Source organism: Aythya marila (genome assembly GCF_965140915.1).
Source record: "Aythya marila genome assembly, chromosome: 2".
NCBI lineage: Eukaryota > Metazoa > Chordata > Aves > Anseriformes > Anatidae > Aythya > Aythya marila.
In genome coordinates, this window is record NC_139043.1 from 63,854,504 (window position 1) to 63,881,508 (window position 27,005).

A 27,005-nucleotide genomic window follows, 5' to 3' on the forward strand; every position below is an offset into this window, starting at 1 on the left:
TAGTGGTTCAAGTGGAACGGCCGCCGCTCCGGACAGACTGATCCCCCGGTATGCAGGACGGTCAGCCACCCAGCCCACGGCCAATTCCTCCTTGTGCATGGCACGGCCGGCACCCACACGGCTTGTGAACGCTCACCTGTGCTGTCGGATCGCCGTCCCCGATCCGCGCGTGACGGGGCCCGGACCACCGTGCAGCTAGCACACAAGTCGCCCAGGACCGCAGCCAAGGGGTTCGGGACGGATGGCCACTGCTCCTGACAGACTGATCCCCTGGTCTGTAAAACAGTCTGCCTTCGAGCCGGTGGGCGAAGCCTCTCTGTGCACAGCACGGCTGGCTCCCACGCCGCTTGTGACCGGTCACCCGTGGGGTCGGATCGCCGTCCCCGATCAGCCCATGTCGAATGCGGACTTCAGTGCGGCTAGCACATACGTCGCCCAGGACAGCCGCCAAGGGGTTCGGGATGCAATTTTGCAGTTCCGGACAGACGGATCCCTCGGTATGCGGGACGGTCAGCCGCCGAGCCGGTGGACAAGACTCCCGCTGCACGGCACGGCCGGCACCCACTGCTTGTGACCAGTCACCCGTGTGGTCGAATCGTCGTCCCCGATCCGCCCGTGACGGACCAGGACCCCCGTGCAGCTAGCACACACCTCACGCAGGACCGGAGCCTAGTGGTTCAAGAGGAACGGCCGCCGCTCCGCACAGACGGATCCCTCGGTATGCGGGACGGTCAGCCCCCGAGCCGGTGGAAAAGCGACCCGATGAACAGCACGGCCGGCACCCACTGCTTGTAACCACTGTCGTCGGATCGATGTCCCGGATCCGCCCGATCAAGAGCCTGGAACGGATCCGTCCAACCCGGACCCCGGAACGGCTAGCACACAAGTCGCCCAGGACCGGAGCCAAGGGGTTAGGGACGAATTGGCGTCGCTCCGGACAGACTGATCCCCCGGTATGCAGGACGGTCAGCCACCCAGCCCACGGCCAATTCCTCCTTGTGCATGGCACGGCCGGCACCCACACGGCTTGTGAACGCTCACCAGTGCTGTCGGATCGCCGTCCCCGATCCGCGCGTGACGGGGCCCGGACCACCGTGCAGCTAGCACACAAGTCGCACAGGACCGCAACCAAGGGGTTCGGGACGGATGGCCACTGCTCCTGACAGACTGATCCCCTGGTCTGTAAAACAGTCTGCCTTCGAGCCGGCGGACGAAGCCTCCCTGTGTACAGCACAACTGGCTCCCACGCCGCTTGTGACCGGTCACCCGTGGGGTCGGATCGCCGTCCCCGATCCGCCCGTGACGGGCCAGGACCCCCGTGCAGCTAGCACACACCTCACGCAGGACCGGAGCCTAGTGGTTCAAGAGGAACGGCCGCCGCTCCGCACAGACGGATCCCTCGGTATGCGGGACGGTCAGCCGCCGAGCCGGTGGACAAGACTCCCGCTGCACGGCACGGCCGGCACCCACTGCTTGTGACCAGTCACCCGTGTGGTCGGGTCGTCGTCCCCGATCCGCCCGTGACGGACCAGGACCCCCGTGCAGCTAGCACACACGTCACCCAGGACCGGAGCCTAGTGGTTCAAGAGGAACGGCCGCCGCTCCGGACAGACTGATCCCCCGGTATGCGGCACGGTCAGACCCGATCCGGTGAAAAAGCGACCCGATGAACAGCACGGCCGGCACCCACTGCTTGTAACCACTGGCGTCGGATCGATGTCCCGGATCCGCCCGATCCAGAGCCTGGAACGGATCCGTCCAACCCGGACCCCGGAACGGCTAGCACACAAGTCGCCCAGGACCGGAGCCAAGGGGTTAGGGACGAATTGGCGTCGCTCCTGACAGACTGATCCCCCGGTATGCAGGACGGTCAGCCACCCAGCCCACGGCCGATTCCTCCTTGTGCATGGCACGGCCGGCACCCACACGGCTTGTGAACGCTCACCAGTGCTGTCGGATCGCCGTCCCCGATCCGCCCGTGACGAGGCCCGGTCCACCCTGCAGCAAGCACACCAATCGCCCAGGACCGCAGCCAAGGGGTTCGGGACGGATGGCCACTGCTCCTGACAGACTGATCCCCTGATCTGTAAAACAGTCTGACTTCGAGCCGGTGGGCGAAGCCTCCCTGTGCACAGCACGGCTGGCTCCCACGCCGCTTGTGACCGGTCACCCGTGGGGTCGGATCGCCGTCCCCGATCAGCCTATGTCGAATGCGGACTTCAGTGCGGCTAGCACACACGTCGCCCAGGACAGCCGCCAAGGGGTTCGGGATGCAATTTTGCAGTTCCGGACAGACGGATCCCTCTGTATGCGGGACGGTCAGCCGCCGAGCCGGTGGACAAGACTCCCGCTGCACGGCACGGCCGGCACCCACTGCTTGTGACCAGTCACCCGTGTGGTCGGGTCGTCGTCCCCGATCCGCCCGTGACGGATTCGGACCCCCGTGCAGCTAGCACACACGTCACCCAGGACCGGAGCCTAGTGGTTCAAGAGGAACGGCCGCCGCTCCGCACAGACGGATCCCTCGGTATGCGGGACGGTCAGCCGCCGAGCCGGTGGACGAGACTCCCGCTGCACGGCACGGCCGGCACCCACTGCTTGTGACCGCTCACCCGTGTGGTCGGATCGCCGTCCCCGATCCGCCCGTGACGGATTCGGACCCCCGTGCAGCTAGCACACACGTCACCCAGGACCGGAGCCTAGTGGTTCAAGAGGAACGGCCGCCGCTCCGGACAGACTGATCCCCCGGTATGCAGGACGGTCAGCCACCCAGCCCACGGCCAATTCCTCCTTGTGCATGGCACGGCCGGCACCCACACGGCTTGTGAACGCTCACCAGTGCTGTCGGATCGCCGTCCCCGATCCGCGCGTGACGGGGCCCGGTCCACCGTGCAGCTATCACACAAGTCGCCCATGACCGCAGCCAAGGGGTTCGGGACGGATGGCCACTGCTCCTGACAGACTGATCCCCTGGTCTGTAAAACAGTCTGCCTTCGAGCCGATGGGCGAAGCCTCCCTGTGCACAGCACGGCTGGCTCCCACGCCGCTTGTGACCGGTCACCCGTGGGGTCGGATCGCCGTCCCCGATCAGCCCATGTCGAATGCGGACTTCAGTGCGGCTAGCACACACGTCGCCCAGGACAGCCGCCAAGGGGTTCGAGATGCAAGTCCGCAGTTCCGGACAGACGGATCCCTCGGTATGCGGGACGGTCAGCCGCCGAGCCGGTGGACAAGACTCCCGCTGCACGGCACGGCCGGCACCCACTGCTTGTGACCGGTCACCCGTGTGGTCGTATCGTCGTCCCCGATCCGCCCGTGACGGGCCAGGACCCCCGTGCAGCTAGCACACACCTCACGCAGGACCGGAGCCTAGTGGTTCAAGAGGAACGGCCGCCGCTCCGCACAGACGGATCCCTCGGTATGCGGGACGGTCAGCCGCCGAGCCGGTGGACGAGACTCCCGCTGCACGGCACGGCCGGCACCTACTGCTTGTGACCGCTCACCCGTGTGGTCGGATCGCCGTCCCCGATCCGCCCGTGACGGATTCGGACCCCCGTGCAGCTAGCACACACGTCACCCAGGACCGGAGCCTAGTGGTTCAAGAGGAACGGCCGCCGCTCCGGACAGACTGATCCCCCGGTATGCAGGACGGTCAGCCACCCAGCCCACGGCCGATTCCTCCTTGTGCATGGCACGGCCGGCACCCACACGGCTTGTGAACGCTCACCAGTGCTGTCGGATCGCCGTCCCCGATCCGCGCGTGACGGGGCCCGGACCACCGTGCAGCTAGCACACAAGTCGCCCAGGACCGCAGCCAAGGGGTTCGGGACGGATGGCCACTGCTCCTGACAGACTGATCCCCTGGTCTGTAAAACAGTCTGCCTTCGAGCCGGTGGGCGAAGCCTCCCTGTGCACAGCACGGCTGGCTCCCACGCCGCTTGTGACCGGTCACCCGTGGGGTCGGATCGCCGTCCCCGATCAGCCCATGTCGAATGCGGACTTCAGTGCGGCTAGCACACACGTCGCCCAGGACAGCCGCCAAGGGGTTCGAGATGCAAGTCCGCAGTTCCGGACAGACGGATCCCTCGGTATGCGGGACGGTCAGCCCCCGAGCCGGTGGACAAGACTCCCGCTGCACGGCACGGCCGGCACCCACTGCTTGTGACCAGTCACCCGTGTGGTCGTATCGTCGTCCCCGATCCGCCCGTGACGGACCCGGACCCCCGTGCAGCTAGCACACACGTAACTCAGGACCGGAGCCTAGTGGTTCAAGAGGAACGGCCGCCGCTCCGGATAGACTGATCCCCCGTTATGCGGCACGGTCAGACCCGATCCGGTGGAAAAGCGACCCGATGAACAGCACGGCCGGCACCCACTGCTTGTAACCACTGGCGTCGGATCGATGTCCCGGATCCGCCCGATCCAGAGCCTGGAACGGATCCGTCCAACCGGACCCCGGAACGGCTAGCACACAAGTCGCCCAGGACCGGAGCCAAGGGGTTAGGGACGAATTGGCGTCGCTCCGGACAGACTGATCCCCCGGTATGCAGGACGGTCAGCCACCCAGCCCACGGCCAATTCCTCCTTGTGCATGGCACGGCCGGCACCCACACGGCTTGTGAACGCTCACCAGTGCTGTCGGATCGCCGTCCCCGATCCGCGCGTGACGGGGCCCGGACCACCGTGCAGCTAGCACACAAGTCGCCCAGGACCGCAACCAAGGGGTTCGGGACGGATGGCCACTGCTCCTGACAGACTGATCCCCTGGTCTGTAAAACAGTCTGCCTTCGAGCCGGCGGACGAAGCCTCCCTGTGTACAGCACAACTGGCTCCCACGCCGCTTGTGACCGGTCACCCGTGGGGTCGGATCGCCGTCCCCGATCCGCCCGTGACGGGCCAGGACCCCCGTGCAGCTAGCACACACCTCACGCAGGACCGGAGCCTAGTGGTTCAAGAGGAACGGCCGCCGCTCCGCACAGACGGATCCCTCGGTATGCGGGACGGTCAGCCGCCGAGCCGGTGGACAAGACTCCCGCTGCACGGCACGGCCGGCACCCACTGCTTGTGACCAGTCACCCGTGTGGTCGGGTCGTCGTCCCCGATCCGCCCGTGACGGACCAGGACCCCCGTGCAGCTAGCACACACGTCACCCAGGACCGGAGCCTAGTGGTTCAAGAGGAACGGCCGCCGCTCCGCACAGACGGATCCCCCGGTATGCGGCACGGTCAGACCCGATCCGGTGAAAAAGCGACCCGATGAACAGCACGGCCGGCACCCACTGCTTTTAACCACTGGCGTCGGATCGATGTCCCGGATCCGCCCGATCCAGAGCCTGGAACGGATCCGTCCAACCCGGACCCCGGAACGGCTAGCACACAAGTCGCCCAGGACCGGAGCCAAGGGGTTAGGGACGAATTGGCGTCGCTCCTGACAGACTGATCCCCCGGTATGCAGGACGGTCAGCCACCCAGCCCACGGCCGATTCCTCCTTGTGCATGGCACGGCCGGCACCCACACGGCTTGTGAACGCTCACCAGTGCTGTCGGATCGCCGTCCCCGATCCGCCCGTGACGAGGCCCGGTCCACCCTGCAGCAAGCACACCAATCGCCCAGGACCGCAGCCAAGGGGTTCGGGACGGATGGCCACTGCTCCTGACAGACTGATCCCCTGATCTGTAAAACAGTCTGACTTCGAGCCGGTGGGCAAAGCCTCCCTGTGCACAGCACGGCTGGCTCCCACGCCGCTTGTGACCGGTCACCCGTGGGGTCGGATCGCCGTCCCCGATCAGCCTATGTCGAATGCGGACTTCAGTGCGGCTAGCACACACGTCGCCCAGGACAGCCGCCAAGGGGTTCGGGATGCAATTTTGCAGTTCCGGACAGACGGATCCCTCGGTATGCGGGACGGTCAGCCCCCGAGCCGGTGGACAAGACTCCCGCTGCACGGCACGGCCGGCACCCACTGCTTGTGACCAGTCACCCGTGTGGTCGGGTCGTCGTCCCCGATCCGCCCGTGACGGATTCGGACCCCCGTGCAGCTAGCACACACGTCACCCAGGACCGGAGCCTAGTGGTTCAAGAGGAACGGCCGCCGCTCCGCACAGACGGATCCCTCGCTATGCGGGACGGTCAGCCGCCGAGCCGGTGGACGAGACTCCCGCTGCACGGCACGGCCGGCACCCACTGCTTGTGACCGCTCACCCGTGTGGTCGGATCGCCGTCCCCGATCCGCCCGTGACGGATTCGGACCCCCGTGCAGCTAGCACACACGTCACCCAGGACCGGAGCCTAGTGGTTCAAGAGGAACGGCCGCCGCTCCGGACAGACTGATCCCCCGGTATGCAGGACGGTCAGCCACCCAGCCCACGGCCAATTCCTCCTTGTGCATGGCACGGCCGGCACCCACACGGCTTGTGAACGCTCACCAGTGCTGTCGGATCGCCGTCCCCGATCCGCGCGTGACGGGGCCCGGACCACCGTGCAGCTAGCACACAAGTCGCCCATGACCACAGCCAAGGGGTTCGGGACGGATGGCCACTGCTCCTGACAGACTGATCCCCTGGTCTGTAAAACAGTCTGCCTTCGAGCCGATGGGCGAAGCCTCCCTGTGCACAGCACGGCTGGCTCCCACGCCGCTTGTGACCGGTCACCCGTGGGGTCGGATCGCCGTCCCCGATCAGCCCATGTCGAATGCGGACTTCAGTGCGGCTAGCACACACGTCGCCCAGGACAGCCGCCAAGGGGTTCGAGATGCAAGTCCGCAGTTCCGGACAGACGGATCCCTCGGTATGCGGGACGGTCAGCCCCCGAGCCGGTGGACAAGACTCCCGCTGCACGGCACGGCCGGCACCCACTGCTTGTGACCAGTCACCCGTGTGGTCGTATCGTCGTCCCCGATCCGCCCGTGACGGATTCGGACCCCCGTGCAGCTAGCACACACGTCACCCAGGACCGGAGCCTAGTGGTTCAAGAGGAACGGCCGCCGCTCCGGACAGACTGATCCCCCGGTATGCAGGACGGTCAGCCACCCAGCCCACGGCCGATTCCTCCTTGTGCATGGCACGGCCGGCACCCACACGGCTTGTGAACGCTCACCAGTGCTGTCGGATCGCCGTCCCCGATCCGCGCGTGACGGGGCCCGGACCACCGTGCAGCTAGCACACAAGTCGCCCAGGACCGCAGCCAAGGGGTTCGGGACGGATGGCCACTGCTCCTGACAGACTGATCCCCTGGTCTGTAAAACAGTCTGCCTTCGAGCCGGTGGGCGAAGCCTCCCTGTGCACAGCACGGCTGGCTCCCACGCCGCTTGTGACCGGTCACCCGTGGGGTCGGATCGCCGTCCCCGATCAGCCCATGTCGAATGCGGACTTCAGTGCGGCTAGCACACACGTCGCCCAGGACAGCCGCCAAGGGGTTCGAGATGCAAGTCCGCAGTTCCGGACAGACGGATCCCTCGGTATGCGGGACGGTCAGCCCCCGAGCCGGTGGACAAGACTCCCGCTGCACGGCACGGCCGGCACCCACTGCTTGTGACCAGTCACCCGTGTGGTCGTATCGTCGTCCCCGATCCGCCCGTGACGGACCCGGACCCCCGTGCAGCTAGCACACACGTAACTCAGGACCGGAGCCTAGTGGTTCAAGAGGAACGGCCGCCGCTCCGGATAGACTGATCCCCCGTTATGCGGCACGGTCAGACCCGATCCGGTGGAAAAGCGACCCGATGAACAGCACGGCCGGCACCCACTGCTTGTAACCACTGGCGTCGGATCGATGTCCCGGATCCGCCCGATCCAGAGCCTGGAACGGATCCGTCCAACCCGGACCCCGGAACGGCTAGCACACAAGTCGCCCAGGACCGGAGCCAAGGGGTTAGGGACGAATTGGCGTCGCTCCGGACAGACTGATCCCCCGGTATGCAGGACGGTCAGCCACCCAGCCCACGGCCAATTCCTCCTTGTGCATGGCACGGCCGGCACCCACACGGCTTGTGAACGCTCACCAGTGCTGTCGGATCGCCGTCCCCGATCCGCGCGTGACGGGGCCCGGACCACCGTGCAGCTAGCACACAAGTCGCCCAGGACCGCAACCAAGGGGTTCGGGACGGATGGCCACTGCTCCTGACAGACTGATCCCCTGGTCTGTAAAACAGTCTGCCTTCGAGCCGGCGGACGAAGCCTCCCTGTGTACAGCACAACTGGCTCCCACGCCGCTTGTGACCGGTCACCCGTGGGGTCGGATCGCCGTCCCCGATCCGCCCGTGACGGGCCAGGACCCCCGTGCAGCTAGCACACACCTCACGCAGGACCGGAGCCTAGTGGTTCAAGAGGAACGGCCGCCGCTCCGCACAGACGGATCCCTCGGTATGCGGGACGGTCAGCCGCCGAGCCGGTGGACGAGACTCCCGCTGCACGGCACGGCCGGCACCTACTGCTTGTGACCGCTCACCCGTGTGGTCCGATCGCCGTCCCCGATCCGCCCGTGACGGATTCGGACCCCCGTGCAGCTAGCACACACGTCACCCAGGACCGGAGCCTAGTGGTTCAAGAGGAACGGCCGCCGCTCCGGACAGACTGATCCCCCGGTATGCAGGACGGTCAGCCACCCAGCCCACGGCCGATTCCTCCTTGTGCATGGCACGGCCGGCACCCACACGGCTTGTGAACGCTCACCAGTGCTGTCGGATCGCCGTCCCCGATCCGCGCGTGACGGGGCCCGGACCACCGTGCAGCTAGCACACAAGTCGCCCAGGACCGCAGCCAAGGGGTTCGGGACGGATGGCCACTGCTCCTGACAGACTGATCCCCTGGTCTGTAAAACAGTCTGCCTTCGAGCCGGTGGGCGAAGCCTCCCTGTGCACAGCACGGCTGGCTCCCACGCCGCTTGTGACCGGTCACCCGTGGGGTCGGATCGCCGTCCCCGATCAGCCCATGTCGAATGCGGACTTCAGTGCGGCTAGCACACACGTCGCCCAGGACAGCCGCCAAGGGGTTCGAGATGCAAGTCCGCAGTTCCGGACAGACGGATCCCTCGGTATGCGGGACGGTCAGCCCCCGAGCCGGTGGACAAGACTCCCGCTGCACGGCACGGCCGGCACACACTGCTTGTGACCAGTCACCCGTGTGGTCGTATCGTCGTCCCCGATCCGCCCGTGACGGACCCGGACCCCCGTGCAGCTAGCACACACGTAACTCAGGACCGGAGCCTAGTGGTTCAAGAGGAACGGCCGCCGCTCCGGATAGACTGATCCCCCGTTATGCGGCACGGTCAGACCCGATCCGGTGGAAAAGCGACCCGATGAACAGCACGGCCGGCACCCACTGCTTGTAACCACTGGCGTCGGATCGATGTCCCGGATCCGCCCGATCCAGAGCCTGGAACGGATCCGTCCAACCCGGACCCCGGAACGGCTAGCACACAAGTCGCCCAGGACCGGAGCCAAGGGGTTAGGGACGAATTGGCGTCGCTCCGGACAGACTGATCCCCCGGTATGCAGGACGGTCAGCCACCCAGCCCACGGCCAATTCCTCCTTGTGCATGGCACGGCCGGCACCCACACGGCTTGTGAACGCTCACCAGTGCTGTCGGATCGCCGTCCCCGATCCGCGCGTGACGGGGCCCGGACCACCGTGCAGCTAGCACACAAGTCGCCCAGGACCGCAACCAAGGGGTTCGGGACGGATGGCCACTGCTCCTGACAGACTGATCCCCTGGTCTGTAAAACAGTCTGCCTTCGAGCCGGCGGACGAAGCCTCCCTGTGTACAGCACAACTGGCTCCCACGCCGCTTGTGACCGGTCACCCGTGGGGTCGGATCGCCGTCCCCGATCCGCCCGTGACGGGCCAGGACCCCCGTGCAGCTAGCACACACCTCACGCAGGACCGGAGCCTAGTGGTTCAAGAGGAACGGCCGCCGCTCCGCACAGACGGATCCCTCGGTATGCGGGACGGTCAGCCGCCGAGCCGGTGGACGAGACTCCCGCTGCACGGCACGGCCGGCACCTACTGCTTGTGACCGCTCACCCATGTGGTCGGATCGCCGTCCCCGATCCGCCCGTGACGGATTCGGACCCCCGTGCAGCTAGCACACACGTCACCCAGGACCGGAGCCTAGTGGTTCAAGTGGAACGGCCGCCGCTCCGGACAGACTGATCCCCCGGTATGCAGGACGGTCAGCCACCCAGCCCACGGCCAATTCCTCCTTGTGCATGGCACGGCCGGCACCCACACGGCTTGTGAACGCTCACCAGTGCTGTCGGATCGCCGTCCCCGATCCGCGCGTGACGGGGCCCGGACCACCGTGCAGCTAGCACACAAGTCGCCCAGGACCGCAGCCAAGGGGTTCGGGACGGATGGCCACTGCTCCTGACAGACTGATCCCCTGGTCTGTAAAACAGTCTGCCTTCGAGCCGGTGGGCGAAGCCTCCCTGTGCACAGCACGGCTGGCTCCCACGCCGCTTGTGACCGGTCACCCGTGGGGTCGGATCGCCGTCCCCGATCAGCCCATGTCGAATGCGGACTTCAGTGCGGCTAGCACACACGTCGCCCAGGACAGCCGCCAAGGGGTTCGAGATGCAAGTCCGCAGTTCCGGACAGACGGATCCCTCGGTATGCGGGACGGTCAGCCGCCGAGCCGGTGGACAAGACTCCCGCTGCACGGCACGGCCGGCACCCACTGCTTGTGACCAGTCACCCGTGTGGTCGTATCGTCGTCCCCGATCCGCCCGTGACGGACCCGGACCCCCGTGCAGCTAGCACACACGTAACTCAGGACCGGAGCCTAGTGGTTCAAGAGGAACGGCCGCCGCTCCGGATAGACTGATCCCCTGTTATGCGGCACGGTTAGACCCGATCCGGTGGAAAAGCGACCCGATGAACAGCACGGCCGGCACCCACTGCTTGTAACCACTGGCGTCGGATCGATGTCCCGGATCCGCCCGATCCAGAGCCTGGAACGGATCCGTCCAACCGGACCCCGGAACGGCTAGCACACAAGTCGCCCAGGACCGGAGCCAAGGGGTTAGGGACGAATTGGCGTCGCTCCGGACAGACTGATCCCCCGGTATGCAGGACGGTCAGCCACCCAGCCCACGGCCAATTCCTCCTTGTGCATGGCACGGCCGGCACCCACACGGCTTGTGAACGCTCACCAGTGCTGTCGGATCGCCGTCCCCGATCCGCGCGTGACGGGGCCCGGACCACCGTGCAGCTAGCACACAAGTCGCCCAGGACCGCAACCAAGGGGTTCGGGACGGATGGCCACTGCTCCTGACAGACTGATCCCCTGGTCTGTAAAACAGTCTGCCTTCGAGCCGGCGGACGAAGCCTCCCTGTGTACAGCACAACTGGCTCCCACGCCGCTTGTGACCGGTCACCCGTGGGGTCGGATCGCCGTCCCCGATCCGCCCGTGACGGGCCAGGACCCCCGTGCAGCTAGCACACACCTCACGCAGGACCGGAGCCTAGTGGTTCAAGAGGAACGGCCGCCGCTCCGCACAGACGGATCCCTCGGTATGCGGGACGGTCAGCCGCCGAGCCGGTGGACGAGACTCCCGCTGCACGGCACGGCCGGCACCTACTGCTTGTGACCGCTCACCCGTGTGGTCCGATCGCCGTCCCCGATCCGCCCGTGACGGATTCGGACCCCCGTGCAGCTAGCACACACGTCACCCAGGACCGGAGCCTAGTGGTTCAAGAGGAACGGCCGCCGCTCCGGACAGACTGATCCCCCGGTATGCAGGACGGTCAGCCACCCAGCCCACGGCCGATTCCTCCTTGTGCATGGCACGGCCGGCACCCACACGGCTTGTGAACGCTCACCAGTGCTGTCGGATCGCCGTCCCCGATCCGCGCGTGACGGGGCCCGGACCACCGTGCAGCTAGCACACAAGTCGCCCAGGACCGCAGCCAAGGGGTTCGGGACGGATGGCCACTGCTCCTGACAGACTGATCCCCTGGTCTGTAAAACAGTCTGCCTTCGAGCCGGTGGGCGAAGCCTCCCTGTGCACAGCACGGCTGGCTCCCACGCCGCTTGTGACCGGTCACCCGTGGGGTCGGATCGCCGTCCCCGATCAGCCCATGTCGAATGCGGACTTCAGTGCGGCTAGCACACACGTCGCCCAGGACAGCCGCCAAGGGGTTCGAGATGCAAGTCCGCAGTTCCGGACAGACGGATCCCTCGGTATGCGGGACGGTCAGCCCCCGAGCCGGTGGACAAGACTCCCGCTGCACGGCACGGCCGGCACCCACTGCTTGTGACCAGTCACCCGTGTGGTCGTATCGTCGTCCCCGATCCGCCCGTGACGGACCCGGACCCCCGTGCAGCTAGCACACACGTAACTCAGGACCGGAGCCTAGTGGTTCAAGAGGAACGGCCGCCGCTCCGGATAGACTGATCCCCCGTTATGCGGCACGGTCAGACCCGATCCGGTGGAAAAGCGACCCGATGAACAGCACGGCCGGCACCCACTGCTTGTAACCACTGGCGTCGGATCGATGTCCCGGATCCGCCCGATCCAGAGCCTGGAACGGATCCGTCCAACCCGGACCCCGGAACGGCTAGCACACAAGTCGCCCAGGACCGGAGCCAAGGGGTTAGGGACGAATTGGCGTCGCTCCGGACAGACTGATCCCCCGGTATGCAGGACGGTCAGCCACCCAGCCCACGGCCAATTCCTCCTTGTGCATGGCACGGCCGGCACCCACACGGCTTGTGAACGCTCACCAGTGCTGTCGGATCGCCGTCCCCGATCCGCGCGTGACGGGGCCCGGACCACCGTGCAGCTAGCACACAAGTCGCCCAGGACCGCAACCAAGGGGTTCGGGACGGATGGCCACTGCTCCTGACAGACTGATCCCCTGGTCTGTAAAACAGTCTGCCTTCGAGCCGGCGGACGAAGCCTCCCTGTGCACAGCACAACTGGCTCCCACGCCGCTTGTGACCGGTCACCCGTGGGGTCGGATCGCCGTCCCCGATCCGCCCGTGACGGGCCAGGACCCCCGTGCAGCTAGCACACACCTCACGCAGGACCGGAGCCTAGTGGTTCAAGAGGAACGGCCGCCGCTCCGCACAGACGGATCCCTCGGTATGCGGGACGGTCAGCCGCCGAGCCGGTGGACGAGACTCCCGCTGCACGGCACGGCCGGCACCTACTGCTTGTGACCGCTCACCCATGTGGTCGGATCGCCGTCCCCGATCCGCCCGTGACGGATTCGGACCCCCGTGCAGCTAGCACACACGTCACCCAGGACCGGAGCCTAGTGGTTCAAGTGGAACGGCCGCCGCTCCGGACAGACTGATCCCCCGGTATGCAGGACGGTCAGCCACCCAGCCCACGGCCAATTCCTCCTTGTGCATGGCACGGCCAGAACCCACACGGCTTGTGAACGCTCACCAGTGCTGTCGGATCGCCGTCCCCGATCCGCGCGTGACGGGGCCCGGACCACCGTGCAGCTAGCACACAAGTCGCCCAGGACCGCAGCCAAGGGGTTCGGGACGGATGGCCACTGCTCCTGACAGACTGATCCCCTGGTCTGTAAAACAGTCTGCCTTCGAGCCGGTGGGCGAAGCCTCTCTGTGCACAGCACGGCTGGCTCCCACGCCGCTTGTGACCGGTCACCCGTGGGGTCGGATCGCCGTCCCCGATCAGCCCATGTCGAATGCGGACTTCAGTGCGGCTAGCACATACGTCGCGCAGGACAGCCGCCAAGGGGTTCGGGATGCAATTTTGCAGTTCCGGACAGACGGATCCCTCGGTATGCGGGACGGTCAGCCGCCGAGCCGGTGGACAAGACTCCCGCTGCACGGCACGGCCGGAACCCACTGCTTGTGACCAGTCACCCGTGTGGTCGAATCGTCGTCCCCGATCCGCCCGTGACGGACCAGGACCCCCGTGCAGCTAGCACACACCTCACGCAGGACCGGAGCCTAGTGGTTCAAGAGGAACGGCCGCCGCTCCGCACAGACGGATCCCTCGGTATGCGGGACGGTCAGCCCCCGAGCCGGTGGAAAAGCGACCCGATGAACAGCACGGCCGGCACCCACTGCTTGTAACCACTGTCGTCGGATCGATGTCCCGGATCCGCCCGATCAAGAGCCTGGAACGGATCCGTCCAACCCGGACCCCGGAACGGCTAGCACACAAGTCGCCCAGGACCGGAGCCAAGGGGTTAGGGACGAATTGGCGTCGCTCCGGACAGACTGATCCCCCGGTATGCAGGACGGTCAGCCACCCAGTCCACGGCCAATTCCTCCTTGTGCATGGCACGGCCGGCACCCACACGGCTTGTGAACGCTCACCAGTGCTGTCGGATCGCCGTCCCCGATCCGCGCGTGACGGGGCCCGGACCACCGTGCAGCTAGCACACAAGTTGCCCAGGACCGCAACCAAGGGGTTCGGGACGGATGGCCACTGCTCCTGACAGACTGATCCCCTGGTCTGTAAAACAGTCTGCCTTCGAGCCGGCGGACGAAGCCTCCCTGTGTACAGCACAACTGGCTCCCACGCCGCTTGTGACCGGTCACCCGTGGGGTCGGATCGCCGTCCCCGATCCGCCCGTGACGGGCCAGGACCCCCGTGCAGCTAGCACACACCTCACGCAGGACCGGAGCCTAGTGGTTCAAGAGGAACGGCCGCCGCTCCGCACAGACGGATCCCTCGGTATGCGGGACGGTCAGCCGCCGAGCCGGTGGACGAGACTCCCGCTGCACGGCACGGCCGGCACCTACTGCTTGTGACCGCTCACCCGTGTGGTCCGATCGCCGTCCCCGATCCGCCCGTGACGGATTCGGACCCCCGTGCAGCTAGCACACACGTCACCCAGGACCGGAGCCTAGTGGTTCAAGAGGAACGGCCGCCGCTCCGGACAGACTGATCCCCCGGTATGCAGGACGGTCAGCCACCCAGCCCACGGCCGATTCCTCCTTGTGCATGGCACGGCCGGCACCCACACGGCTTGTGAACGCTCACCAGTGCTGTCGGATCGCCGTCCCCGATCCGCGCGTGACGGGGCCCGGACCACCGTGCAGCTAGCACACAAGTCGCCCAGGACCGCAGCCAAGGGGTTCGGGACGGATGGCCACTGCTCCTGACAGACTGATCCCCTGGTCTGTAAAACAGTCTGCCTTCGAGCCGGTGGGCGAAGCCTCCCTGTGCACAGCACGGCTGGCTCCCACGCCGCTTGTGACCGGTCACCCGTGGGGTCGGATCGCCGTCCCCGATCAGCCCATGTCGAATGCGGACTTCAGTGCGGCTAGCACACACGTCGCCCAGGACAGCCGCCAAGGGGTTCGAGATGCAAGTCCGCAGTTCCGGACAGACGGATCCCTCGGTATGCGGGACGGTCAGCCCCCGAGCCGGTGGACAAGACTCCCGCTGCACGGCACGGCCGGCACCCACTGCTTGTGACCAGTCACCCGTGTGGTCGTATCGTCGTCCCCGATCCGCCCGTGACGGACCCGGACCCCCGTGCAGCTAGCACACACCTCACGCAGGACCGGAGCCTAGTGGTTCAAGAGGAACGGCCGCCGCTCCGGATAGACTGATCCCCCGTTATGCGGCACGGTCAGACCCGATCCGGTGGAAAAGCGACCCGATGAACAGCACGGCCGGCACCCACTGCTTGTAACCACTGGCGTCGGATCGATGTCCCGGATCCGCCCGATCCAGAGCCTGGAACGGATCCGTCCAACCCGGACCCCGGAACGGCTAGCACACAAGTCGCCCAGGACCGGAGCCAAGGGGTTAGGGACGAATTGGCGTCGCTCCGGACAGACTGATCCCCCGGTATGCAGGACGGTCAGCCACCCAGCCCACGGCCAATTCCTCCTTGTGCATGGCACGGCCGGCACCCACACGGCTTGTGAACGCTCACCAGTGCTGTCGGATCGCCGTCCCCGATCCGCGCGTGACGGGGCCCGGACCACCGTGCAGCTAGCACACAAGTCGCCCAGGACCGCAACCAAGGGGTTCGGGACGGATGGCCACTGCTCCTGACAGACTGATCCCCTGGTCTGTAAAACAGTCTGCCTTCGAGCCGGCGGACGAAGCCTCCCTGTGTACAGCACAACTGGCTCCCACGCCGCTTGTGACCGGTCACCCGTGGGGTCGGATCGCCGTCCCCGATCCGCCCGTGACGGGCCAGGACCCCCGTGCAGCTAGCACACACCTCACGCAGGACCGGAGCCTAGTGGTTCAAGAGGAACGGCCGCCGCTCCGCACAGACGGATCCCTCGGTATGCGGGACGGTCAGCCGCCGAGCCGGTGGACGAGACTCCCGCTGCACGGCACGGCCGGCACCTACTGCTTGTGACCGCTCACCCGTGTGGTCCGATCGCCGTCCCCGATCCGCCCGTGACGGATTCGGACCCCCGTGCAGCTAGCACACACGTCACCCAGGACCGGAGCCTAGTGGTTCAAGAGGAACGGCCGCCGCTCCGGACAGACTGATCCCCCGGTATGCAGGACGGTCAGCCACCCAGCCCACGGCCGATTCCTCCTTGTGCATGGCACGGCCGGCACCCACACGGCTTGTGAACGCTCACCAGTGCTGTCGGATCGCCGTCCCCGATCCGCGCGTGACGGGGCCCGGACCACCGTGCAGCTAGCACACAAGTCGCCCAGGACCGCAGCCAAGGGGTTCGGGACGGATGGCCACTGCTCCTGACAGACTGATCCCCTGGTCTGTAAAACAGTCTGCCTTCGAGCCGGTGGGCGAAGCCTCCCTGTGCACAGCACGGCTGGCTCCCACGCCGCTTGTGACCGGTCACCCGTGGGGTCGGATCGCCGTCCCCGATCAGCCCATGTCGAATGCGGACTTCAGTGCGGCTAGCACACACGTCGCCCAGGACAGCCGCCAAGGGGTTCGAGATGCAAGTCCGCAGTTCCGGACAGACGGATCCCTCGGTATGCGGGACGGTCAGCCCCCGAGCCGGTGGACAAGACTCCCGCTGCACGGCACGGCCGGCACCCACTGCTTGTGACCAGTCACCCGTGTGGTCGTATCGTCGTCCCCGATCCGCCCGTGACGGACCCGGACCCCCGTGCAGCTAGCACACACGTAACTCAGGACCGGAGCCTAGTGGTTCAAGAGGAACGGCCGCCGCTCCGGATAGACTGATCCCCCGTTATGCGGCACGGTCAGACCCGATCCGGTGGAAAAGCGACCCGATGAACAGCACGGCCGGCACCCACTGCTTGTAACCACTGGCGTCGGATCGATGTCCCGGATCCGCCCGATCCAGAGCCTGGAACGGATCCGTCCAACCCGGACCCCGGAACGGCTAGCACACAAGTCGCCCAGGACCGGAGCCAAGGGGTTAGGGACGAATTGGCGTCGCTCCGGACAGACTGATCCCCCGGTATGCAGGACGGTCAGCCACCCAGCCCACGGCCAATTCCTCCTTGTGCATGGCACGGCCGGCACCCACACGGCTTGTGAACGCTCACCAGTGCTGTCGGATCGCCGTCCCCGATCCGCGCGTGACGGGGCCCGGACCACCGTGCAGCTAGCACACAAGTTGCCCAGGACCGCAACCAAGGGGTTCGGGACGGATGGCCACTGCTCCTGACAGACTGATCCCCTGGTCTGTAAAACAGTCTGCCTTCGAGCCGGCGGACGAAGCCTCCCTGTGTACAGCACAACTGGCTCCCACGCCGCTTGTGACCGGTCACCCGTGGGGTCGGATCGCCGTCCCCGATCCGCCCGTGACGGGCCAGGACCCCCGTGCAGCTAGCACACACCTCACGCAGGACCGGAGCCTAGTGGTTCAAGAGGAACGGCCGCCGCTCCGCACAGACGGATCCCTCGGTATGCGGGACGGTCAGCCGCCGAGCCGGTGGACGAGACTCCCGCTGCACGGCACGGCCGGCACCTACTGCTTGTGACCGCTCACCCGTGTGGTCCGATCGCCGTCCCCGATCCGCCCGTGACGGATTCGGACCCCCGTGCAGCTAGCACACACGTCACCCAGGACCGGAGCCTAGTGGTTCAAGAGGAACGGCCGCCGCTCCGGACAGACTGATCCCCCGGTATGCAGGACGGTCAGCCACCCAGCCCACGGCCGATTCCTCCTTGTGCATGGCACGGCCGGCACCCACACGGCTTGTGAACGCTCACCAGTGCTGTCGGATCGCCGTCCCCGATCCGCGCGTGACGGGGCCCGGACCACCGTGCAGCTAGCACACAAGTCGCCCAGGACCGCAGCCAAGGGGTTCGGGACGGATGGCCACTGCTCCTGACAGACTGATCCCCTGGTCTGTAAAACAGTCTGCCTTCGAGCCGGTGGGCGAAGCCTCCCTGTGCACAGCACGGCTGGCTCCCACGCCGCTTGTGACCGGTCACCCGTGGGGTCGGATCGCCGTCCCCGATCAGCCCATGTCGAATGCGGACTTCAGTGCGGCTAGCACACACGTCGCCCAGGACAGCCGCCAAGGGGTTCGAGATGCAAGTCCGCAGTTCCGGACAGACGGATCCCTCGGTATGCGGGACGGTCAGCCCCCGAGCCGGTGGACAAGACTCCCGCTGCACGGCACGGCCGGCACCTACTGCTTGTGACCGCTCACCCGTGTGGTCCGATCGCCGTCCCCGATCCGCCCGTGACGGATTCGGACCCCCGTGCAGCTCGCACACACGTCACCCAGGACCGGAGCCTAGTGGTTCAAGAGGAACGGCCGCCGCTCCGGACAGACTGATCCCCCGGTATGCAGGACGGTCAGCCACCCAGCCCACGGCCGATTCCTCCTTGTGCATGGCACGGCCGGCACCCACACGGCTTGTGAACGCTCACCAGTGCTGTCGGATCGCCGTCCCCGATCCGCGCGTGACGGGGCCCGGACCACCGTGCAGCTAGCACACAAGTCGCCCAGGACCGCAGCCAAGGGGTTCGGGACGGATGGCCACTGCTCCTGACAGACTGATCCCCTGGTCTGTAAAACAGTCTGCCTTCGAGCCGGTGGGCGAAGCCTCCCTGTGCACAGCACGGCTGGCTCCCACGCCGCTTGTGACCGGTCACCCGTGGGGTCGGATCGCCGTCCCCGATCAGCCCATGTCGAATGCGGACTTCAGTGCGGCTAGCACACAAGTCGCCCAGGACCGGAGCCAAGGGGTTAGGGACGAATTGGCGTCGCTCCGGACAGACTGATCCCCCGGTATGCAGGACGGTCAGCCACCCAGCCCACGGCCGATTCCTCCTTGTGCATGGCACGGCCGGCACCCACACGGCTTGTGAACGCTCACCAGTGCTGTCGGATCGCCGTCCCCGATCCGCGCGTGACGGGGCCCGGACCACCGTGCAGCTAGCACACAAGTCGCCCAGGACCGCAGCCAAGGGGTTCGGGACGGATGGCCACTGCTCCTGACAGACTGATCCCCTGGTCTGTAAAACAGTCTGCCTTCGAGCCGGTGGGCGAAGCCTCCCTGTGCACAGCACGGCTGGCTCCCACGCCGCTTGTGACCGGTCACCCGTGGGGTCGGATCGCCGTCCCCGATCAGCCCATGTCGAATGCGGACTTCAGTGCGGCTAGCACACACGTCGCCCAGGACAGCCGCCAAGGGGTTCGAGATGCAATTTTGCAGTTCCGGACAGACGGATCCCTCGGTATGCGGGACGGTCAGCCGCCGAGCCGGTGGACAAGACTCCCGCTGCACGGCACGGCCGGCACCTACTGCTTGTGACCGCTCACCCGTGTGGTCCGATCGCCGTCCCCGATCCGCCCGTGACGGATTCGGACCCCCGTGCAGCTAGCACACACGTCACCCAGGACCGGAGCCTAGTGGTTCAAGAGGAACGGCCGCCGCTCCGGACAGACTGATCCCCCGGTATGCAGGACGGTCAGCCACCCAGCCCACGGCCGATTCCTCCTTGTGCATGGCACGGCCGGCACCCACACGGCTTGTGAACGCTCACCAGTGCTGTCGGATCGCCGTCCCCGATCCGCGCGTGACGGGGCCCGGACCACCGTGCAGCTAGCACACAAGTCGCCCAGGACCGCAGCCAAGGGGTTCGGGACGGATGGCCACTGCTCCTGACAGACTGATCCCCTGGTCTGTAAAACAGTCTGCCTTCGAGCCGGTGGGCGAAGCCTCCCTGTGCACAGCACGGCTGGCTCCCACGCCGCTTGTGACCGGTCACCCGTGGGGTCGGATCGCCGTCCCCGATCAGCCCATGTCGAATGCGGACTTCAGTGCGGCTAGCACACACGTCGCCCAGGACAGCCGCCAAGGGGTTCGAGATGCAATTTTGCAGTTCCGGACAGACGGATCCCTCGGTATGCGGGACGGTCAGCCGCCGAGCCGGTGGACAAGACTCCCGCTGCACGGCACGGCCGGCACCTACTGCTTGTGACCGCTCACCCGTGTGGTCCGATCGCCGTCCCCGATCCGCCCGTGACGGATTCGGACCCCCGTGCAGCTAGCACACACCTCACGCAGGACCGGAGCCTAGTGGTTCAAGAGGAACGGCCGCCGCTCCGGACAGACGGATCCCTCGGTATGCGGGACGGTCAGCCCCCGAGCCGGTGGAAAAGCGACCCGATGAACAGCACGGCCGGCACCCACTGCTTGTAACCACTGTCGTCGGATCGATGTCCCGGATCCGCCCGATCAAGAGCCTGGAACGGATCCGTCCAACCCGGACCCCGGAACGGCTAGCACACAAGTCGCCCAGGACCGGAGCCAAGGGGTTAGGGACGAATTGGCGTCGCTCCGGACAGACTGATCCCCCGGTATGCAGGACGGTCAGCCACCCAGCCCACGGCCGATTCCTCCTTGTGCATGGCACGGCCGGCACCCACACGGCTTGTGAACGCTCACCAGTGCTGTCGGATCGCCGTCCCCGATCCGCGCGTGACGGGGCCCGGACCACCGTGCAGCTAGCACACAAGTCGCCCAGGACCGCAGCCAAGGGGTTCGGGACGGATGGCCACTGCTCCTGACAGACTGATCCCCTGGTCTGTAAAACAGTCTGCCTTCGAGCCGGTGGGCGAAGCCTCCCTGTGCACAGCACGGCTGGCTCCCACGCCGCTTGTGACCGGTCACCCGTGGGGTCGGATCGCCGTCCCCGATCAGCCCATGTCGAATGCGGACTTCAGTGCGGCTAGCACACACGTCGCCCAGGACAGCCGCCAAGGGGTTCGAGATGCAATTTTGCAGTTCCGGACAGACGGATCCCTCGGTATGCGGGACGGTCAGCCGCCGAGCCGGTGGACAAGACTCCCGCTGCACGGCACGGCCGGCACCCACTGCTTGTGACCAGTCACCCGTGTGGTCGTATCGTCGTCCCCGATCCGCCCGTGATGGACCAGGACCCCCGTGCAGCTAGCACACACCTCACGCAGGACCGGAGCCTAGTGGTTCAAGAGGAACGGCCGCCGCTCCGCACAGACGGATCCCTCGGTATGCGGGACGGTCAGCCCCCGAGCCGGTGGAAAAGCGACCCGATGAACAGCACGGCCGGCACCCACTGCTTGTAACCACTGTCGTCGGATCGATGTCCCGGATCCGCCCGATCAAGAGCCTGGAACGGATCCGTCCAACCCGGACCCCGGAACGGCTAGCACACAAGTCGCCCAGGACCGGAGCCAAGGGGTTAGGGACGAATTGGCGTCGCTCCGGACAGACTGATCCCCCGGTATGCAGGACGGTCAGCCACCCAGCCCACGGCCGATTCCTCCTTGTGCATGGCACGGCCGGCACCCACACGGCTTGTGAACGCTCACCAGTGCTGTCGGATCGCCGTCCCCGATCCGCGCGTGACGGGGCCCGGACCACCGTGCAGCTAGCACACAAGTCGCCCAGGACCGCAGCCAAGGGGTTCGGGACGGATGGCCACTGCTCCTGACAGACTGATCCCCTGGTCTGTAAAACAGTCTGCCTTCGAGCCGGTGGGCGAAGCCTCCCTGTGCACAGCACGGCTGGCTCCCACGCCGCTTGTGACCGGTCACCCGTGGGGTCGGATCGCCGTCCCCGATCAGCCCATGTCGAATGCGGACTTCAGTGCGGCTAGCACACACGTCGCCCAGGACAGCCGCCAAGGGGTTCGAGATGCAATTTTGCAGTTCCGGACAGACGGATCCCTCGGTATGCGGGACGGTCAGCCGCCGAGCCGGTGGACAAGACTCCCGCTGCACGGCACGGCCGGCACCCACTGCTTGTGACCAGTCACCCGTGTGGTCGAATCGTCGTCCCCGATCCGCCCGTGACGGACCAGGACCCCCGTGCAGCTAGCACACACCTCACGCAGGACCGGAGCCTAGTGGTTCAAGAGGAACGGCCGCCGCTCCGCACAGACGGATCCCTCGGTATGCGGGACGGTCAGCCCCCGAGCCGGTGGAAAAGCGACCCGATGAACAGCACGGCCGGCACCCACTGCTTGTAACCACTGTCGTCGGATCGATGTCCCGGATCCGCCCGATCAAGAGCCTGGAACGGATCCGTCCAACCCGGACCCCGGAACGGCTAGCACACAAGTCGCCCAGGACCGGAGCCAAGGGGTTAGGGACGAATTGGCGTCGCTCCGGACAGACTGATCCCCCGGTATGCAGGACGGTCAGCCACCCAGCCCACGGCCAATTCCTCCTTGTGCATGGCACGGCCGGCACCCACACGGCTTGTGAACGCTCACCAGTGCTGTCGGATCGCCGTCCCCGATCCGCGCGTGACGGGGCCCGGACCACCGTGCAGCTAGCACACAAGTCGCCCAGGACCGCAACCAAGGGGTTCGGGACGGATGGCCACTGCTCCTGACAGACTGATCCCCCGGTATGCGGCACGGTCAGACCCGATCCGGTGAAAAAGCGACCCGATGAACAGCACGGCCGGCACCCACTGCTTGTAACCACTGGCGTCGGATCGATGTCCCGGATCCGCCCGATCCAGAGCCTGGAACGGATCCGTCCAACCCGGACCCCGGAACGGCTAGCACACAAGTCGCCCAGGACCGGAGCCAAGGGGTTAGGGACGAATTGGCGTCGCTCCTGACAGACTGATCCCCCGGTATGCAGGACGGTCAGCCACCCAGCCCACGGCCGATTCCTCCTTGTGCATGGCACGGCCGGCACCCACACGGCTTGTGAACGCTCACCAGTGCTCTCGGATCGCCGTCCCCGATCCGCCCGTGACGAGGCCCGGTCCACCCTGCAGCAAGCACACCAATCGCCCAGGACCGCAGCCAAGGGGTTCGGGACGGATGGCCACTGCTCCTGACAGACTGATCCCCTGATCTGTAAAACAGTCTGCCTTCGAGCCGGTGGGCGAAGCCTCCCTGTGCACAGCACGGCTGGCTCCCACGCCGCTTGTGACCGGTCACCCGTGGGGTCGGATCGCCGTCCCCGATCAGCCCATGTCGAATGCGGACTTCAGTGCGGCTAGCACACACGTCGCCCAGGACAGCCGCCAAGGGGTTCGGGATGCAATTTTGCAGTTCCGCACAGACGGATCCCTCGGTATGCGGGACGGTCAGCCGCCGAGCCGGTGGACAAGACTCCCGCTGCACGGCACGGCCGGCACCTACTGCTTGTGACCGCTCACCCGTGTGGTCCGATCGCCGTCCCCGATCCGCCCGTGACGGATTCGGACCCCCGTGCAGCTAGCACACACGTCACCCAGGACCGGAGCCTAGTGGTTCAAGAGGAACGGCCGCCGCTCCGGACAGACTGATCCCCCGGTATGCAGGACGGTCAGCCACCCAGCCCACGGCCGATTCCTCCTTGTGCATGGCACGGCCGGCACCCACACGGCTTGTGAACGCTCACCAGTGCTGTCGGATCGCCGTCCCCGATCCGCGCGTGACGGGGCCCGGACCACCGTGCAGCTAGCACACAAGTCGCCCAGGACCGCAGCCAAGGGGTTCGGGACGGATGGCCACTGCTCCTGACAGACTGATCCCCTGGTCTGTAAAACAGTCTGCCTTCGAGCCGGTGGGCGAAGCCTCCCTGTGCACAGCACGGCTGGCTCCCACGCCGCTTGTGACCGGTCACCCGTGGGGTCGGATCGCCGTCCCCGATCAGCCCATGTCGAATGCGGACTTCAGTGCGGCTAGCACACACGTCGCCCAGGACAGCCGCCAAGGGGTTCGAGATGCAAGTCCGCAGTTCCGGACAGACGGATCCCTCGGTATGCGGGACGGTCAGCCCCCGAGCCGGTGGACAAGACTCCCGCTGCACGGCACGGCCGGCACCCACTGCTTGTGACCAGTCACCCGTGTGGTCGTATCGTCGTCCCCGATCCGCCCGTGACGGACCCGGACCCCCGTGCAGCTAGCACACACGTAACTCAGGACCGGAGCCTAGTGGTTCAAGAGGAACGGCCGCCGCTCCGGATAGACTGATCCCCCGTTATGCGGCACGGTCAGACCCGATCCGGTGGAAAAGCGACCCGATGAACAGCACGGCCGGCACCCACTGCTTGTAACCACTGGCGTCGGATCGATGTCCCGGATCCGCCCGATCCAGAGCCTGGAACGGATCCGTCCAACCCGGACCCCGGAACGGCTAGCACACAAGTCGCCCAGGACCGGAGCCAAGGGGTTAGGGACGAATTGGCGTCGCTCCGGACAGACTGATCCCCCGGTATGCAGGACGGTCAGCCACCCAGCCCACGGCCAATTCCTCCTTGTGCATGGCACGGCCGGCACCCACACGGCTTGTGAACGCTCACCAGTGCTGTCGGATCGCCGTCCCCGATCCGCGCGTGACGGGGCCCGGACCACCGTGCAGCTAGCACACAAGTCGCCCAGGACCGCAACCAAGGGGTTCGGGACGGATGGCCACTGCTCCTGACAGACTGATCCCCTGGTCTGTAAAACAGTCTGCCTTCGAGCCGGCGGACGAAGCCTCCCTGTGTACAGCACAACTGGCTCCCACGCCGCTTGTGACCGGTCACCCGTGGGGTCGGATCGCCGTCCCCGATCCGCCCGTGACGGGCCAGGACCCCCGTGCAGCTAGCACACACCTCACGCAGGACCGGAGCCTAGTGGTTCAAGAGGAACGGCCGCCGCTCCGCACAGACGGATCCCTCGGTATGCGGGACGGTCAGCCGCCGAGCCGGTGGACGAGACTCCCGCTGCACGGCACGGCCGGCACCTACTGCTTGTGACCGCTCACCCATGTGGTCGGATCGCCGTCCCCGATCCGCCCGTGACGGATTCGGACCCCCGTGCAGCTAGCACACACGTCACCCAGGACCGGAGCCTAGTGGTTCAAGAGGAACGGCCGCCGCTCCGGACAGACTGATCCCCCGGTATGCAGGACGGTCAGCCACCCAGCCCACGGCCAATTCCTCCTTGTGCATGGCACGGCCAGCACCCACACGGCTTGTGAACGCTCACCAGTGCTGTCGGATCGCCGTCCCCGATCCGCGCGTGACGGGGCCCGGACCACCGTGCAGCTAGCACACAAGTCGCCCAGGACCGCAGCCAAGGGGTTCGGGACGGATGGCCACTGCTCCTGACAGACTGATCCCCTGGTCTGTAAAACAGTCTGCCTTCGAGCCGGTGGGCGAAGCCTCTCTGTGCACAGCACGGCTGGCTCCCACGCCGCTTGTGACCGGTCACCCGTGGGGTCGGATCGCCGTCCCCGATCAGCCCATGTCGAATGCGGACTTCAGTGCGGCTAGCACACACGTCGCCCAGGACAGCCGCCAAGGGGTTCGAGATGCAAGTCCGCAGTTCCGGACAGACGGATCCCTCGGTATGCGGGACGGTCAGCCGCCGAGCCGGTGGACAAGACTCCCGCTGCACGGCACGGCCGGCACCCACTGCTTGTGACCAGTCACCCGTGTGGTCGAATCGTCGTCCCCGATCCGCCCGTGACGGACCCGGACCCCCGTGCAGCTAGCACACACGTAACTCAGGACCGGAGCCTAGTGGTTCAAGAGGAACGGCCGCCGCTCCGGATAGACTGATCCCCCGTTATGCGGCACGGTCAGACCCGATCCGGTGAAAAGCGACCCGATGAACAGCACGGCCGGCACCCACTGCTTGTAACCACTGGCGTCGGATCGATGTCCCGGATCCGCCCGATCCAGAGCCTGGAACGGATCCGTCCAACCCGGACCCCGGAACGGCTAGCACACAAGTCGCCCAGGACCGGAGCCAAGGGGTTAGGGACGAATTGGCGTCGCTCCGGACAGACTGATCCCCCGGTATGCAGGACGGTCAGCCACCCAGCCCACGGCCAATTCCTCCTTGTGCATGGCACGGCCGGCACCCACACGGCTTGTGAACGCTCACCAGTGCTGTCGGATCGCCGTCCCCGATCCGCGCGTGACGGGGCCCGGACCACCGTGCAGCTAGCACACAAGTCGCCCAGGACCGCAACCAAGGGGTTCGGGACGGATGGCCACTGCTCCTGACAGACTGATCCCCTGGTCTGTAAAACAGTCTGCCTTCGAGCCGGCGGACGAAGCCTCCCTGTGTACAGCACAACTGGCTCCCACGCCGCTTGTGACCGGTCACCCGTGGGGTCGGATCGCCGTCCCCGATCCGCCCGTGACGGGCCAGGACCCCCGTGCAGCTAGCACACACCTCACGCAGGACCGGAGCCTAGTGGTTCAAGAGGAACGGCTGCCGCTCCGCACAGACGGATCCCTCGGTATGCGGGACGGTCAGCCCCCGAGCCGGTGGACGAGACTCCCGCTGCACGGCACGGCCGGCACCTACTGCTTGTGACCGCTCACCCGTGTGGTCCGATCGCCGTCCCCGATCCGCCCGTGACGGATTCGGACCCCCGTGCAGCTAGCACACACGTCACCCAGGACCGGAGCCTAGTGGTTCAAGAGGAACGGCCGCCGCTCCGGACAGACTGATCCCCCGGTATGCAGGACGGTCAGCCACCCAGCCCACGGCCGATTCCTCCTTGTGCATGGCACGGCCGGCACCCACACGGCTTGTGAACGCTCACCAGTGCTGTCGGATCGCCGTCCCCGATCCGCGCGTGACGGGGCCCGGACCACCGTGCAGCTAGCACACAAGTCGCCCAGGACCGCAGCCAAGGGGTTCGGGACGGATGGCCA